This window comes from Chiroxiphia lanceolata, chromosome 12 (assembly GCF_009829145.1).
Source record: "Chiroxiphia lanceolata isolate bChiLan1 chromosome 12, bChiLan1.pri, whole genome shotgun sequence".
NCBI classification, from domain to species: domain Eukaryota; kingdom Metazoa; phylum Chordata; class Aves; order Passeriformes; family Pipridae; genus Chiroxiphia; species Chiroxiphia lanceolata.
In genome coordinates, this window is record NC_045648.1 from 16,451,221 (window position 1) to 16,468,674 (window position 17,454).

The 17,454-nt window shown below is 51.7% G+C and overlaps 1 long non-coding RNA gene across 12 annotated transcripts in view; it reads left to right on the top strand.

Annotated features, from left to right (window-relative positions):
• LOC116792915 overlaps positions 1–17,454 on the top strand; it is a 103,564-nt gene that overhangs the window by 14,538 nt on the left and 71,572 nt on the right. For all 12 annotated transcript variants that reach the window (XR_004359304.1, XR_004359315.1, XR_004359314.1 and 9 more), the window contains exons 3-4: positions 3,187–3,304; positions 10,201–10,464. This is a non-coding gene — a long non-coding RNA (uncharacterized LOC116792915). The remainder of the gene's footprint in view (positions 1–3,186; positions 3,305–10,200; positions 10,465–17,454) is intronic.

Sequence of the window (17,454 nt, forward strand, 5' to 3'; positions counted from 1 at the left end):
AGTAGGTGGGACTGTGTTCTCCTCTAGAGCCCAGCTGCTTCCCAGGGGAATAATGCTGCTGGAATCAGACTGGGGCAAGGCTGCTGCTCTGGGTGAGGAAGGGAAGCTGAGTTAGGCCCAGCATGATGGTTTTGTGGTCTGTGCCATCTGTGTGGGTGTGTTATGTCCTACAGAGGCTTCTTTTATTGGCCAGTAGCTGCAGTTTTGGAATTTGATATGGTTCTGAGCAGTAATTTGATATCCAAAGGCTGTTCTGAGCTTCCTGATGCTGGTCTGCGGTGGTCCAAGCCAGAGCTCCAGAGATGTATAACAGAGCTCTTAAAAAACAATAAAATTGTTTTACTTGAGATTCTTCTGATGCTTTTAATAACCCTCTACGCTCACATGGACCGTAAAAGCAAAGAGAGATGTAGGGCCAAGCCACACATTGGCAAAGCAGGGACTGGATCCGAGATTCATGGCTCCCTCTCCTCTCCGCTGTCTCCCTCAGACAGGAAAGCAGGTCAGATCTAAAAGGGGTGTTTTGAATCTGTTCCAGGTCTTAAACCTGGGAGCCCGTTCCCTTTTTGCTGATGCAGGCCGTGTGTCTCAGCCAGCATCCTCTCCCAGGATTGCTGCCTTCACATTCCTTTTTAACTCTGATTCACAGTCAGGAGTCTCCTTCCCGGATGCCTGTTCCTTGCACCTTCACCCTCAGCACTTCAAAAGCCTCAGATCCAGCCTCCAGGAGTCTGAGGGCAGCTGCTGTTATCCACGGAGGGCAGGCAGCTCAGCAAATCTTCAGTGATAAGGGAGAATGATTTCCAACTTCAAGCCACCTGGAATAAAGTGGAGCTGATGATGTTGCAGGGAGTCGTGACCTCAGGTCTGGGAACAGCAAATCTAGCTATGTTTGAGCTCTCCAGCAGCCCTCAGTGTCCAGTTTCATCAGTGCAACTGTCTGGGGGTTTCCAGGGCATCTTCCAAGTGATAGATGTGTTTTGTTTTCTACCCTTGCAGGACAAATGGCTTCAGAGCCATAATCAAAGGGGAATGGGCAAGTGCCGGAGGTCAGCTCGGGATTTGTGCTGGGTCTGCTGGAGGAGAGCCCAGTGTTTGCACAGCACAGGGAAGAGACTGTTCCCAGGGCTGGAAATGTTACTCTTGGCCTTCCCAGCAAAATTTACACCTTGATTGTACATAAGGGAGGGAGGGAAGTATGGAAAACCTTCCACTCTGCCATGTCCAGGTCCAGCAGGGCTGGAGCCCAGAACTGGGGCCGCGTTGCGTGAGGGAGCTGCAGAGCTCAGCACAGCCTTCACGTGGCTGCCTCAGTTTGGGAGTTCATTCCAGTTCAGCGAGGCAAGGGAGAATTCCATGCCTGCTGTCCACACAGGGTTCTACTGTTTGAGTTGTCCCAGTGTGCCTGTTGCATCCAGGAATGATTAAAGCTGGAACATTTGCCTGGCAAATTTTGTAAGTTCAATACGAGGTTCAGTTAGGGAAGAGAAATGAGGACGCGCAGCGTGCCTGGCACCGCGTCTGCCCCTCTGACAGACCTCTCTGAGAATTCACAGTGGCTTTGCAGGGAGGAAAAACCATGATGTGAAACTTGGAAAATAAATAATTAGTTGGATTTTGCTGCCTGATTGTTTCTAAGGCTTCATTCTTGCCTTTTGCTGAGGATCAGAATGATACCCAGGCTGTTGTTTTATCTGCACTTTAAGCTTCAGCTTGTAAAGAGCAAAATCTCTGTGATCAGAATGATTTTAGGTGTATGCAAGCCAAAAAAATGCCAATTTCTCTGCTACCCACCTAAGAAAATGGAGTGGTGGGTTTGTAATAGAACAATAAACCACAGTGCCTTTGTGGGTGCAAACTGTTAGCCTGGGGTTCCCTGCAAGACAGAGGAACAAAGGCCACTTTGCTTTCATCAGCCACTTGAGCAGCACAGACTCCCCCCCGCCGCCCTCCCGGGGTGAAAGACTCTGCTGGTGAGTCTTTATTGCCAGGAGAAAATGAAAATTATACACAAAATACAGACGAGAAAATTCGCATCTCTGCATTTGAGTGCTGTGCTGGCTATGACATCACTGGGAGCCAATCAGCAAGCTCCCTTTGTGTCTGGCTTTCTAATAAAAGCCACTTCATCAGAGTAATTTGCAATAATAATTTATTCACCTTCTAGGAACGGCACCACCTGACTCCCTGAGCAGCCGGGGAGAGCGAGCGCGCAAAGGTCTGGAGCCCCAGGTGTGGCTGTGCCCTGCTCCAGTGCAGCTCCAGCTCTGACCTGATCGGAGTTGCCTTCAAGTTGCAGATAATGGAAGTGACCACTTGTGTTCATTAATTACCCCATGGCTGAGCACACTCAAAGGTGCTCAGTGCTGCAGGCACCCAGAGCAGAGGGTGGTCCCCAGCAGGAAAACAGGCTCTGGTAGAAAGTGTGGCACTGGGGCCACGTGATGGGGCTTTTGCCAGCCTGGGCAGGGTGGGAGCACTCCCCTTGCTCCACAGGGTGTACAGGGACAAGGGGCTGCTTTGCATGGACACTGGGAACAATTTGGCCTCTTGAATTTGGGGTTTGCCTGAGTGAGGTGCAGGGCAGCCTGTGCTGGAGGCACAGAGAGAAGCCAAGGCACCACAGCAGTGTGTGCAGTTCAGTTCCCTAGTACTGCACAGGGATGATCTGAACACATGGGAATGTCATGGGAATGGCCTCCAGCAGTTGTGTCCCTCAGTGCAGCTCAGAGGAGCCTCCTTCGCTGGCTGGGATAGCCCACAGCTCCTCTGTGGTGTCAGACATGTCCTCCATAGCTCTACAAATGAGCACAGGCCCCACTAAAAAGAGCAGCAATTCGTGGGATCTCTCTCTGATTCCCAGGAAAACGTTTCTTTAAGCAAGGTCCCACAGCACTCCGGGGCTGAGTGAGCCTGTTGTGCAGGAGACGTGGGCACTGCTTGTCCCACATGTCTCTAGTAGGAGCTTCACTGTGCCAGTGTGTTGTGTGGGAGGCTCTTCTAGGGCTGTAACTGCTTGTGAAGAGCACATAGGATGTATATTTTGGTGGTGTGAATTCCCCTAATCAGGCTCTGCACACACAGTGCTGGATTTGGAAGCAGTGCACGGACACACTAAACAGGGACCATGAGGAAAACCAAAATACGAGAGCACTGCCACTCTGAATGATTTGTTTTATTTCACAGTGAGAGAAAGCAGCAGAGCTGGGAACAGCAGACAGATGTCCTGAGTCATCTCCAGGCAGACACACCAATACAGCAGCAGCACACAGGTGATGGAGATCTCAGTTGAAGATGCAGCCAGGTAAAACCCAGCAGTTGTTTGGTGGCAGAGTGAGGGGGTGTTCTGACAGCACCCCTCCTCTCTGGCTGAGCTGTCAGTGTTGTGTCTACGCAGTCTTTGGAGATTTTGAAATTAAAAAACCACCCAAATCCAAATAATTCAACCAGTGGAGTTAATGTGCTCTGTAACTCCTGCTGTGAGTGCATACAAGCAGACTTTGTATCAGGGGTTTCTCTGGAAGTTATCCTCATCCTGTGTGCCTGATCCATTGATCCTGGGGAGCAGGTGGTGATGAATAACCCACCTCTCAGCTGTTCCCTGGGGAAGTGTTTAGCCAGCAGTCCTTACTGTGCTTATGGGGTCTGTTATGATTCACCTTGGAGGAGCTCCTTGAGGAGGTACAGCCTTGTCAGCTTCTTGGGAGGCTCCCAAGGACCATTCCCTGTTCCCAAATGGCTCTTGGGGTGCTGGGAGGTACGAGGAGCCACAGGCAGTGTAAAGGAAGGTTCAGAGTGAATGTGTACTCCCCAGGTAAATCTAGATATGCTTCCTTGGATGTGATAGCAAGCCTGAGGGGCTTCAATGTCTTCAGTAAGAGTGGGGTGCATGGCCCCTTTCTGAATCTGGGCTTTCCAGATTTGCCATTCCAGTCCCTCAGGGGGGTGGAGATGTTTCCTTGGGTGTCTCCAGGACCACCTGTGGCAACCAGGAGACCCTGGCTGCAGCCCACCCATGGGTACCACAGGCTGGCAATGAGGTGTGTCCCTGCTGATGATCCCTGAGAGACCCTCCCCCCGGCCCAGATCAGCACTGTGACAAGCAGCCACACTGATTTGGTGACTCCAGGGACCCTGCAGCTGCAAGGCAGCCCTAGCCCCTATTCCCATACTGTAAAGCAGCACTGGGAGCTTTGGGAAGTGTTCTACTGTTTGGATTTCACCCATTTATTTTGTTAGGTTGAAGCACAGCAGAGATAACTGGGGAAGGGGGAGGGCTGTGGTGCTGCCCCCAGCCTGTGTCTGTAGGACCCTTTTAAGTCTTGTTTATTGATTTACTTTGGAACTACATCCTTGGCTCAAATGAATGCAATCAGAGGTGGCAGAACTCCAGAGCAGAAGAGTTTATAACATATTTTCTAGGAATTGCTTGTCATATCTGAAGGGAAAATGGAAGGGTAACATAAACACACACAAAGCCTAGGGATAATGGCTATTACTGTGTGGAGACAGTGGTCTCAGAGCCCAGAGTGATCTGATGAAGTCTTGTAGTGGGAATTTGGACTAAGCTGTGCTTTGCAGACTGGATTTCCTTTTAATTGGGCTGCGTATAAAAACCTCTGAATTGCTGGAACGGGTAAGCAGCACCCTGCAGGGGCCAGGCCACCTTGTCCTGGCTAACTCTGCATTTCACAGAGCCTGGCCTTGGGGTAACCTCTGCTGCTCACCCCTGGGCCCAGCTCACTGAACTTTGCCTCTGGGGCATGTGCCAGACAGAGATGTTGAGGCTGCTCAGCCCGTCACAGCACCACAGCAGGGCTGTACAATATCCTGCTGCCAACAGGCCACAACTTTAAACCTTTAAACCCCAAAGCAGTTTGCCTTTGTTGTGCACTCACAAACAGAAACAGAACAACCTTTACACCACTAACTTTTAGGGTTAAGTGCCTCACCTGCTCTTCTCCACTGACTTGGCCAGGCATTTCCAGGTTGTAAGACATCTGGCTCGTTATTAGCCTCAGATTAGGCAGCAGCAAAGTTGCTTAAACCCAGTTCAAGCGCCAGAATGGGTCCCTTTAATTGCAGCCCCTTTGTTTTGTACTCATTGTTCCACTGGTCCATTCCCAACCCCCCTTCCCCTCACTCTGCCTGGGGCTTGCTAAGAGCCTCTCTGCCTAGAAATGGATCCTCTTTTTTTCAGGCTCTCTTTTCTGTCTCCAGCTCTCAGGGTGACTGCCTAACACCTGCAACCCCCCCATCCCTCTGTAGATTGCCTGAATCCCTCCCTGACAAATGAGGGGCCGTTCCCTGCGTGCTGCCTTCTGCTTCCCAGCCAGCTCCAGGTAATGGGGGAGCTCAGGCTGTGGCGTTTGGCCAGCTGGCTCTGGAACCTGGGGTCAGCTGGGGCTCTCAGGATGCCACTGCTCCTGCCCCTGCAGTCACAAACACGAGCTCTGGCTCTTCCAGCGCCTGGGAAGCAGCTGAGTAACGCTTGGGTAGTCTCAGCCTCCCACACAACTCCCTGCCAGCTACAGCTGTGGGGTTGTCTTTTCCAGTCTATGGCTACCAACAAGGTGTTTTGCTCTCTCTCTGGGTTTGGCAGTGACAAGTCTACTTGCTGGTGGGGGTGTGTTATTCCCCTCTGCTCACCGAGCAGGACAGGGTTGCCCCTGCCTTGATGAGGCTGTGCCTGTCCTGCTTGACAATCCTCAAGTATTGTCAGCTGCTTTACTGCTCCATCCTTGGCCATTTGCCCAGCCCTCCTCTTTTCCTCCTCTGCATTCCCTCTCTGGGTGACCTTATTTACAAATTTTGCATATTTAATCTCCTGCTGATGACTCACAGAGCAATCACTTTCCTCCTAGCCCGTCCTGCACTGTCCAAATTAATTCACAGACTGCTTTCTGACAGCCCTTCGTGGACACCCACCTACTGCCTTCAGCTCAGGAGTTTTAAATCTCCTTGTGCTTGCTCTTCCCTGCTCCTTTCTTGATGTCTCTGTCTCACCATCCACTCACCCCCTCTGTCCTCTTTGACTTGACCTGTCTCTAAATACCCATATCTGGGCTCTGCCGAAAACTAGATGGTTCTGTGCAAAGGTTATCTCTAAAATCCAGCTCCTCCTCCCTGTGTTCCCAGATGAAATCCCTTTGGGATGCCCAGGTTTTTGGATCAATCAGATTTCTGCCACACTTATCAGTCCTGTGCAGAGCACCTCACACCTTATCATTGGGATTTTCCTGGAGCCTCTGGCAGTGCAGTGTTAGAGGGTCATGCAGAGCCTGTCTCACCAATCCTGTCACCATCTCCCTCACAGGAGCCCTGGAGTGCCTGTGCCTTCTGCAGACGGCCTGTTCTCCTGGCCCTGCTCCATCCAACCAGCAGCTACATTTTCCACTGCAGAGGTACCGAGTTGTCCTGCCAGCGGTGCCAGTTCCAATGTGCCACCCTGTTTCTCTCCCAGGTTACTCCCTCTGCAGCGGAGGAGCAACCTGGAAACACTAACAAAGCCTTTTCTCCTTCTTCCAGATCCCTCCTAAAAACTACTGGGCTACACTGCCTGCCCAGAGCAGCTACTCTCTGGTGTCTGCCTTCATGCCTGTCTGTGCTCCTTCACCTGCACAGAGCACTGTACAGTCCCTTTGTGTCCCCTGAGCATGTCCTTGGGATGTGCACACCCTTCCAAGCTGGGCTGTCCCTCTGTGCCATCCCTGCAGCTTGCTCAGCAAGAGGACACCCTCTTACAGCCCATAACGAGGGAGGAAAGTGTAATCATTGAAAGCTTAAATGATTAAATCTGGTCGTTTTGGTTTCTGGGAGCAGCAAACACGAGATTGGTTTCAGGGCTTGCAAATCTGCCAATTCCCAAGCACATTGTTGTGTTGCCTCTGTCAAACACAGCAGCTCTGGCTCTCCTCCCACAGATTATCCGGGCATGCAAATGACCTCAGACAGATACACTGTCATTTTCTCATGCTGTGATTTTACTTACACCCCCCTGTGGTACATGACAATAAAATTACCCCTCTCGTTCCTTTCCCACAGACAATCTTGCAGCGTGCCAGTCAGTGTCACGTGAGCAGCCCTCCATCCATTCCTCCTGGGACCTGGGGGGTGATTTGGGAAGGATCTGTTGTGCTGTCAGTCACCTCTCTTTGCCTTTAGGAGAGGGATTCTGGGTTCCATGCTGTTTCCTCTTGTGCCTGCACGACTCTTTGATCACAATTTGACTCTCAGGCCTTCAGAATCACAGCTGCCCTGTAAGGTTTGCCTGTAATCCTGGTGACATGTTGTTTCCTGGCAAGCTCTGGACTCTACTTGCTCCCAACTCTTGATTAACTTGTGATATTTTCTGATGGCCTCCATGATTCTGCTGTTGCCACAGACTTCCTGTTTCTTACCTGGATTTAAGTGCTGGTTGGGTCTGAAATGCCTCTCACCTTCTCTGCCGCTGTCATCTGACCTTCCACATTTTTGCTTTAAGATTTCAATATTGAGTCCATGTCTCTCTCTCATTTTTGTCCCCACAACATACAACCAGACCTGCACCAGTAATTTGTGTGGAGAGCCTGGACCAGCCTGCAGCACTCACCAGCACTTGGCAACAAGGTCCCTGTCTGGAAAATACAGGCAGCAGAGCTCTGATGTGCCAGCAAGGTCCCTGTGCTTTCTCATCTTGCTCCCCAAAAGACATCAGACACATACTCAAGTGTACACTCTGGGGCTGGTGTGAGTTGCTCAAGCCAGGATCAGAAATGCTTCCAGGCAGGAAGGTTTGTAATAAAATGTTTCTCCTCTTCTCACTTATTAGACAGTGTGTGCTTCCAGGAGCAGGATGTCAGGGTTGGCTGCCAGCTGCAAGCCAACGGCCACGTTGTACTTCCTTGACTTGCTGATGCAAAAAATGCCCTGTGCAGAGGCCACATCTAGATCAGGAAAGAGGAAAGACAGATTGTCCACAGCACAGAGGAGTGTCCAGCAGTGGGAAAAGCTCCCAGGACAGGACACAGCTCCCTCCTTGCACTGCCTGCCCCAGAGGAGGGATCGTGCAGGTGTGTTTTCCACCTGGGTGTACAGAGCCCGTGTGAATGCTCGGAGTTCCACTCCCTTCCTGCCCCTCCTGTTCTCTGGCAGCGAAGGACAAGCACTGAGGAGGGAGTGCAACAAGCTTGCCCTGAAAGCAGGGACTGAATCAGCCTGCAGAGAGAAATGACTTCCATTTTTCTGTACTAGTTTTCGTGTTTGATAATATCAGACTGACCTCCTGCTCAGACGTTCCAGGAAATTTAATGACCGACTGTGAGGAGGGACCTTGGCTTCACCTTCCAGGCTTGCAGGAGCTGCCAGACTCATCCCTGGCACGTGCAGCAGCACTGATGTTACCTGGGAAAGTTTTCCTAGATGCTTCTCCTCCTGCCTGAATTCTGGGTAAACAGGCTTCACAGATCCCTGTTTGTACAGGCAGAAAACATCATTACTCCATTAAATTATAAACCCAAACTTAAAAATTCATTAGGGCAGGTATTAATTTAAGCAGGTTTTGCTCAAGTAAATATTTTCCGTTTTGGAGTCTAATCTATCCACTTAATAATCTAAAGCAAATTATTTTTTTTTTATTTTTGGCATGCAAGAAAAAAAATAATAATGTCTGTTCCATTAGGAGCTGCCGCTGCCTTAAGAGGAATTTTACTCCCATTTTATGGTTTGGTTCAAAGAAAATTTATTCTTGCAATAGATTTCATGATTCTTAGCTAACATTGTCTTCCCAGCTGCAGTTGGACTGTGATAAAAAAACCTTTGGCTTTTGTTAGACTTGCACATTCTTGGCTGCCAATAATGATTAATCTTGCCCCCTACAAGATCATCTTATTACTTGGGTTTGACTTGGGAGCTGCCGTTCCCTCCGGAGCTTGCTAAGGGCTTTCTCCCAGAGCAGCTCTGGAGCAGCGCAGGTGTGACCTGCTGAGCCTCCCTTACCCGTCTGTCTCTGCCCCGTAATTGCTGATCTGTGGCACTCCTCTGCACAGCAGTGCTGTTTTGGGGATGACAGAGAATTAATTGCAAGAATTCCAGAACACTTCCGTGCGTGGAAGGGCCCTGGGAGTCCCAGCGGGGAGGATTGTCTAGACAGACCCCTCGGTGAGGAGATGTGGGGGGTGAGGGCAGCTCTAACCCCTTCCTGACCTTGGGCAAGCACAGGGGGCACTGACCCTCACCCAAAACCAGCCACTGCCACCTCTCAGCTCTGCTGAGAAGCCCTTTCCCACAGCTCCCAGGGGCACAGAGCAGGGATGCCCCTGGAAGGTGTGGGAGGAGGCTGGGGATGTAGGGCTGCTCTGGGTACATCTGTGACTGTCCCAGCAGATGACTTTGGGACATTGCCAAACACATGGGACTGGAGCTGCACACTGGGACAGCGTGTGGGTTAATTCCTGGCCATTTGGGCTGTGTTTTAATGATTCATAGTAATAAACCCCGTGGGAATGGGGAGGGAGGAGATGCTCAGCTGACTCGGAGAGCCCTGTGCCCTTAGCAGGCCACATGGGCTGACCAGTTTGTCACAGGAGGAGTGAGGGAATTTATGGTACATGAGTTTGCTGAGCTCTCCCTTTGCCTTTGCCCGTGGGATCTTTGGGCAATTTGCTCACACTGGAGGTGTTGCATGGAGGAATCTCTTCCCCCTGCCTGTGCTCTGAAGGGTGGCTGGTTGAGAAGTGATCCACAGTACCAAGAATTAAAATTGAAGTGGGAAATGCCACTCATAAAAATCCTAGCACCTATTCCAAACTGAGGGAGCACTGGGGTATCCCTGAGGGTTGATACTCCTCTGCAAGGACTGGGGTCTGAAGGTCCCTGTCACTGGGCCTGAGCCATGTGGGGTCAAGCAAAAATATCCTCAGTTCGACCAAGGAATCCCACCCAGCACTCATGTGGGATTACAGCTTCAGTCCTTCTGACTTATTTTAAAACTAAATGGCTCAAGTTTTCATTCTGGAGAGTCTCTCACTCAGAAATTTAGCTGGCTGACATGTTTGTAACTGCACAAAAGCTTCTGAAAGCAAAACCCCAATTTCTTTGGGATTGGCTCTGAAAAATGTACTTAGATTTGATTTTTTTACTTCAGCAAAGGAACCTGATGATCTTTTGCTACAGCTTGTCCTGACGAATTCTGGGGGTTTTTCCCTGTTTTATTTCTTTTAGCTCAATCTGTGAGAGGTCCTGCACATGCCTCTGACATTCCTGCTGGTTGGGATGTTTGCCTCTGCTGGGAGACCCCTCCATCCTCTTCCTGGTCAGGAAAGGGACACAGCTGGGCCCTGGAAGACCAGCTGGGTGGAGAGTAAAGGCAGGACTGGTGCTGAGAGTGGAGTTCATCTGTGTTTGGGAGAAAATGTGGATGAACATCCCTTGCCTCTTGCTGATGGAGCTCTGTGGTGTCCCTGCTTGCCCTTGGACACCAGATGGGTGAGTTTAACCACTTTCATTTTTTTTTAGAATCTTTCTACCTGTATTCATAGAATCATGGAATGGTTTGGATAGGGAGGGACCATAAAGCTCATCCACTTCCACCCCCTGCCACAGGCAGGGACACCTTCCACTATCCCAAGTTGCTCCAAGCTGGTCCAACCTGGCCTTGGACACTTCCAGGGATGGGGCAGCCACAGATTCTCTGGGCAACTGAGTTTGCCCACTTTCTTTTTTTGTTTTTTTAATCATTGTACCTGTGTTCCTTTCCAACCACCAGGTCAGGGCTGCCATACCATGTACAGGGAGGATATTTTCCCTGTCCTTGCTGTTCCAGCTGGCTGCCCATCCCCACATACCCCCCTTTGTGCTATTTCTGGGCTCAGAGCACTTATCACCTTCCTGGAGTGGAAGCCTTGTTTTCTCACGTCCTGCTCAGCTATTCAAGTAACAGAATGAACCTTCCAGTGTGAAGGGGACCGATCCAGGGTGGCTTTTGGGTTTAACCCTTCCATGCCTTCCCCCCAAGGCAGCCCCACAGCTCGGGCAGTCACGCTGTGTCTCCAGCCCTCGCGGCCCTGGTCAGCTGGGTCACGGGTGCTCCAGCACTGCCCTGTGCACAGGCACTTCAAAGAGCTTTCCATGGACAGGAAACAGGGCAGATTAAAGGCACACTGAGGCTTTTATTTTATGCCAGCACTTCGAAATGTTCTTGCTGGCCTTTCTGAGGCCCCATTTTTAGCCATGTCTATAATGCAGCAGCGGCCTCTGGCACCACACACCGCGGCTCCGAGGCATGAGAGTCGCAAGGCACTTCACATGTGTCTGAGAGCCAAGGGGCTCCAGGGAGGGTCAGGGCTGGCTCCTCCAGGACTGCTTCCTCTGCCAGCAGCCTCACCACCCCAGGCACTGCTCAGCAGCCCGAGGTTGGCTGTCCCTTGCCACCTTGCACCCCAAGGACATGCCATGTCCCTCGGAGTGTGCTCTGGGAGGCAGTGCTGAGGCAGCCAGAGGTCCTGGCAGGCTGGGGGAGTGGGTGGTACTGGGATTTTGCTGCCTCTTCTTTCCTTTCATGCGTTTGCAGCCTTTCCAGACATGCATCAGCTCCACTCCATCCCACAGGAGTGCAGCAAACAGGAGTGGAGTTCTTCCCACTGGGAAGAACACGGTCCAGCTGCTGTTCCTCTATGGTTTCTCCCCAGCAATGTAAACAGTTTACAGGGGACTTTGTAAACAGCAGATTTGTTTAGGATATTGTCTGCATTCCCTCCTCTGTGTTTCCTTGTTCAGCAGCACAGGGAATGCTGACCTGCCAGCTGCAGGGCTGGGGCTTGCCTTGTCAGAGGGGACAATGGTGACAACCCAGAGGAAGGAGTCATGTACACTCCTGCATTCCCTGTGAGCCTGGTGGAGTTGAAGGATCATCCAGAAACACCATGGCTGTATGGAAATGCTTCTGCATCCAGCAGAGAGGGAAGCTGACATGGGGTGGCATAGCAGGATGTGTTGTGTGAGAGAGCAGAGTGTATGTGAGCAGAAAGCCCCAGGGCACTGGGAGAGATGAGAACCCTTCAGAGGTGGGAGCTTCATCCCAGAAAGCAATGTCTGTTTGAAAAGTCTCAGAAAGTCACTGACTCCCTGTGGAAGCTGATTGTCCACCCAGGGAAAGGAGGCTGTTAAGCCAACTCATCCCATGGGATTAACACCTGAGGATGTCTGTGCTCCCTTCAGAGCTTCTCATGCAGGGTTCCAGCCAGTGTTCCTCAGCACTGGCTCACAGAGGTGAGCTTCCCTCTAACCCCTTCAGCTTTGGAAAGGAGCAGAGAGAGGAGAGGGTGGTTTCCACCTGAGCTGCTGCACCTCCCCAGCAGCTCTGTCAAAATGAGCTGTACTTACCTCCCAGGCACCCCTGGCACCTCAGTGCACACACTGCACACAGGAACAGTGGGTGAGGGGGGCTGGAAATGGAGGTTGGCATGCCAAAAAGAGGGTCAGAGGTGGGGGAGCAGCAAACAGAAAGGTTTAGAAGCAGTCAGGGGATGTTCCTCAAGCCCCCAGATGTTCAGTGCAGCTGTGGGTGAATTCAGCCTTCCCTCTGCCAGTGAAACAACAGACCTTATAGAGGAGGGAGCAAAGCCCAAATGTTTCATACATTTATTCTCTTTTTTTTTCTAATTTTCTCTTGTACTTAAGCCTGAGCAGTTTAACTCTTGTGACAGGCCCTTGAGCCAATGCCTCTGTGCTCGGGCATTCCTCATGGACAGGAGGGATGTTGCAGGCCAGACTGTCAGGAACTGACAGCAGATTGTTTGGCTGTTTGTTTGCCCCCGTTCCCTGCCAACCACAAGTTTGAGGCTTGAATTTAAACATCCTGGATAGAAAGGAGAAGATCTCCAAACGACAGCTCCGCTGTGTTGCCAGGGAGGTCTTGGATCCAGGAGACACAAACAGCTCCACAAAGCCAAACATGGGGAGAAGCAACCTGACCCCTTTTTCCACAGCATTGGCTTCCCAAGAATGTGGCTGCTGGGTGCAGTTCAGAGATGGCCTCCACCTCCTTTGTCAGTGTGACCCTGTGAGGGGCTGGTGACCCACTCTGGCTGTGTCCACGTGGTCACCATTATTAAGAAGAAAAAGACAGCAAGTTCTTCCTGCTTCCCTCTTCCTACTTCCCTCAGAGCCATGGATGTGTGGCAGGGACCCAGTCTGGCCTGGGGAACACTTGGGAGGGCTGAATTCTGGATGCCTCTGGATGCTTTAAATACCACGTAAACCCCTGTTTGCCTTTGGGGGCTGTGGGTGGTTGAGCACTGTCCAGCAGAATCCTGTTGATTTTCTGGTGAGTTTTAACTGTAAATATTTGAACAAAAATTTATCTTGTGTTAACCTTAGAGAAATTTAATCTCTCTGTACATAGGGAAGTCTGGCTTGAGTCACAAGTGGAAATGAGAGTGGTAGTTTCAGGTGATTCCCCAGTGGATGTTTATCCACATTGGCACAGGATGCCCATCAGGAATGGCAGCTTGTTCATCAGGAAGGGCTGAAAGGGCACCTGGAATGGCAGGGCAGGATAGAGGTGTGTTGGCTGGTCCTGAACAGGAAAGCAGGAGGGCTCCAGGTCATGTTGGATGACCGAGGTGGCAGGTGGAAGGCACAGGGCTGTCAGGAGAGCTGCTAGTTCCCAAATCTTCCTGTTTCATTGCAGAGTCTGCAGTTTACCTGTAGCTTGGGACCAGTTTTGTTATAAACCCCAAGGTTTAAGCAGATTTTCAGCTCTGCTTTAGGTAACATCCCCCTCTGCCCAGCTCAGCTCACTGACCTGCATTGTTCCCTCTTGGGAGGACGATGGATGTTACAGGAAGGGCTCAGTTCACTCCTTCCTTCTCTTGGACTCTCACCTTTGTCATGGTGAAGAGGAGGGAGGAAGCTGCCTGGGAACCTCTGCTTTCCCTCCACCTCCTGTCTGCCTAATTCCTCCCTGGAACTCTACTATAGCCTGGGATAGGGATGCCGGGATGCCAGGCTCCCAGAGGGCAGAGCTGAGTCCAAGGGAAGGAGTGCACATTAACCAAGGAGAGGCTGAGCAGATGTGTGTGTGTGGAGGGAGACAGCAGCAGTACCAAGGCAGAACTGGGAAAAGTGGGAAGAAATGTCTGTCCATGGGGAGCTGATGGGCATGAGGAGAGAGCTCCCACTGCCCCCAGACCACCCCGAGCTTGGAGCAGGTCAGGCCCAGGGCACTGGCAGAGTGTCTTGCATCCTTCAAGCACTGATGTCCCAGCTGAGGAGGAGCTGACAGCTGCCCCCTGCAGCCCTCAGGTGCCTTGAAATCCTGCCTTCCTTTTCTATCAGTTAGATCCTTTGAGTGGAAAATCGGGAAGCTTCTCCCCAGATTCACCCTGCTCAAGGCGCCCAGGCAGGCGGGTCTGTTCCTTTCGTGCCCAGTCCAAAGGGACCGAGTGCAGGACGTGGTCGGGCTGAGCTGTGCCTGGGATCCCATCAGAGAGGGAGCTATTCCTGCACAGTCCAGCTCAGCTCCACTCCCTGTTTCAGGCCTTGGCCTAGTGTGGCTGCTCCATGTGAGGCACTGGGAGCTCGGCTGTGTGTGCAGGCGCTGGCGTCGGAGCTCCAGCAGGCTCTCCCAATTCCCATTTAGGTTTGACCTTTTGCTGGATATTAAAGCCTTGCTGTGGCTCAGTGAGATGAACACTGCAGCAAACACAATTCTTCAAGATGAAATATCTCTCCAGTGGGTAATTCCAGCCTCATTTGAGGGTTGTTGTATTTTTTTTTTCCTTTCGCGCTGAATCATTTATTCCTGGTGTCAGGAAGGTGCAGAATGACTTTCCCCACTGGCTTTCAGAGCTTCATTGATTCTTCAACTCCCACTCCTGCAAATCTGCTGGAGCAGCAGCCCTTTGCCTCTCCAATTTTCCCAGGAGGAGAGTGGGGAAAGGGAGGGTCTCAGGACTGGGGGAGCTCTTCAGGGAACCCATTCACAGTCTGGGGGAGATGCCATCATATTTTAAGCTCCATGTTCCAGGGACAGCATTCTTTATTTATAGGTTTTTTGCCTTAAAAGCTTTCTCAGCACTCAGCTGTCTGTGTGGGGAGGGGGGGAGCAGGACACATTTCCCTGAGATTGTACAGAGCACCATGGACCTTTGGCCCTTCCTTCTTTGTGGTTCGCTGCTGCAGCTGAACCCCTCTGCTCACGATAAGTATGGATCCAATCCCTTAGTCTGATCCCAAAATATGTGTAGAGCACAAATCCAATCACTGCCTGGCTGTCAGGCAGCAGTGACTGAAGCCAGGCCTCCTCCTGTCATCATCAATCCCTTTGCAGTCCCAGATCTGAGTTCACACCTCATGTTCTCCAGTGCAGCTCCTAGGAGACAGGGAAGGGCTCTTCTGCCCGTGATGGGGGGAGATGGGAGGAGAAGAGGCAGTGAGACCTGGAAAAAACAGGGTCCCAGAGCTCTGTGAGAGCTCAGGAACACAACCCCAGAGTGCCATCACATCCCTCTGGGATCCCTTGAGCAGCAGGAGCCCCTGCTGCTGGACACTCTGGTGTGGATGTGAGGGAGCCAAGTGGGTGTGAAGTGCAGGGCCCTGCTTGACCCCTCTCCAGGAGAGGAGCAAACAGAGCAGGGCTGCTACCACCTGGATCAGTTCAGCAGGGCTGAATGGATCCTTGTGTCCAGCAGAGCCTGTCACCAGGCACTCGCTGCCGAGCTCCAGAGCTTTGATTTAAGGAGTCTGCAGCCGTCTGACCCAGCCCACTGAGCTTACACCATCCCCCTGCCAAGCAGCCCTAAATGTTTCTATTTGTTCTGCACTTGGCCCAATTTCTCCTGTTTATTATCCTAAACGTGCCCAGGACGTGACCCTGCTCCCCCTCCCCAGCACTCCCTCCAGTTCCATTTATTTTCTGCTGCTTCCCAGGAACCACTGTAACATAAGTACCATTCAAAGGACAGAAAAACGGAGGGAGGTGGATGTTCACAGAGGTGCTGTGCCCTCCTTGGGATCAGGCACTGGCACCAGTGTCAGTAGGACATGCAAAGGGATGCTGCCAGGGAGCTGGGGGCTGGAAAACGATGGAGGAAGCTCAGTGCTGGCAGACATTTAAGTCACTCTTTATTGCAGTGCTACACAGCAACAAAAAGGATCAATATTTATTAGTCGCAGAAAGCATAATTTTGCATGAAAAGCATCGATCAGCATGTCAGCCCAGACAATGTCATTACATCTTTATGATTTGGTCAGCATCCCCGTAGGAATAAGGACACTGTTCCCCTGGACAGAGCCAGGAGGTGAAGGCAGAGTTCAGCACAGTGCTGAGGTTAGAGGGGGCAAAGCAGGGACAGCACTGTTCAGTGTCACAGGGTGGGCTCAGGGGCTCTGGTTCTCTGCCTCATCATTCTGTGCCATCAGTTTGTCACTGAGGTCTAAGGACCACCGGGAGAAATTCCCTATTTCAGAGTCAGGTCCTAATTTTTTAGCCCTTTTTCCCCAGTGAAATAAGATGCCTGCCAACTGGGTCAGGGTGGAAGCTCCCTCATAAGGTCATAGTGCACAATTATTTGCTTTAGGGGAGGTTGGTCCCATCCTTTAAGGCAACCCAGCACAGTGCCAGCTCTCCTCCAGGCCTTCTTGGGCCCACTGACTGACTCCAGCCCCATCTGCCCAGTGGGCAGGGCTGTCTGGGGTCACCCTGCAGGCCCCAGCAAGGTTGGTGGCTCAGGCCGTGTGGGGAGCCTGGGACCTGCCCAGCTGATGAGCCAAGAAGGGCAGGGAATGTGGGAAAGGGCTCTGGGCAGTGCCATGCAGACAGTGGGAGACAGCTGGGAATGGCAGTGGCGTGGAGGAGGCAGAGGAGCCTTCAGTGGGGTGGAGAGGTGTTCGAGAGGATCTGATGGAAGAAGGAAGATGAGGATGGTGGGATTTGTTGAAGTGTTACAGCTGGACACAAAACAAAGGGAAGAGGCTTCTGGAGCTGCACTGTGTGGGTGGACAATTGCTGCTCAAAACTCTCCTTGCTGTGGGTCCAGCAGGTCAAATCCTGCCATTTCCATCCCTGTGCTGTCCCCAGCAGAGGTGCAGGAGCACAAAGATGGCCCTGGAAGCAGCAGGTCCTGTGGTTTTGCAGAACACCTGAGTCAGGACTCCGGGGTCAGAATTCCCAGCAGTGCCATGGACTCCCTCAGGACAAGCCACAAGCCGACCATACACAGGGCAGCTGCAGAGCTCGGCTCCCACTTGGACACCAAAATAATCAGCTCAACAAAACCAGCCTGCTCCAGTCACAGGGGGCTGAACCCTGAAAAAGTCCTGGTGGGAGCAAGCAGTTCTTCCAGCCCCCAGCACCATACTGGATGGGAGCCAGGAAAACAGGCCCTTGGCTTGGTAAAAACCTCCTGACGGGTTCACAGCTGGTTGTGAGTCAGTCTGGGTGTTTGTAGATAAAAGGTGTCACCGAGTCAAGAT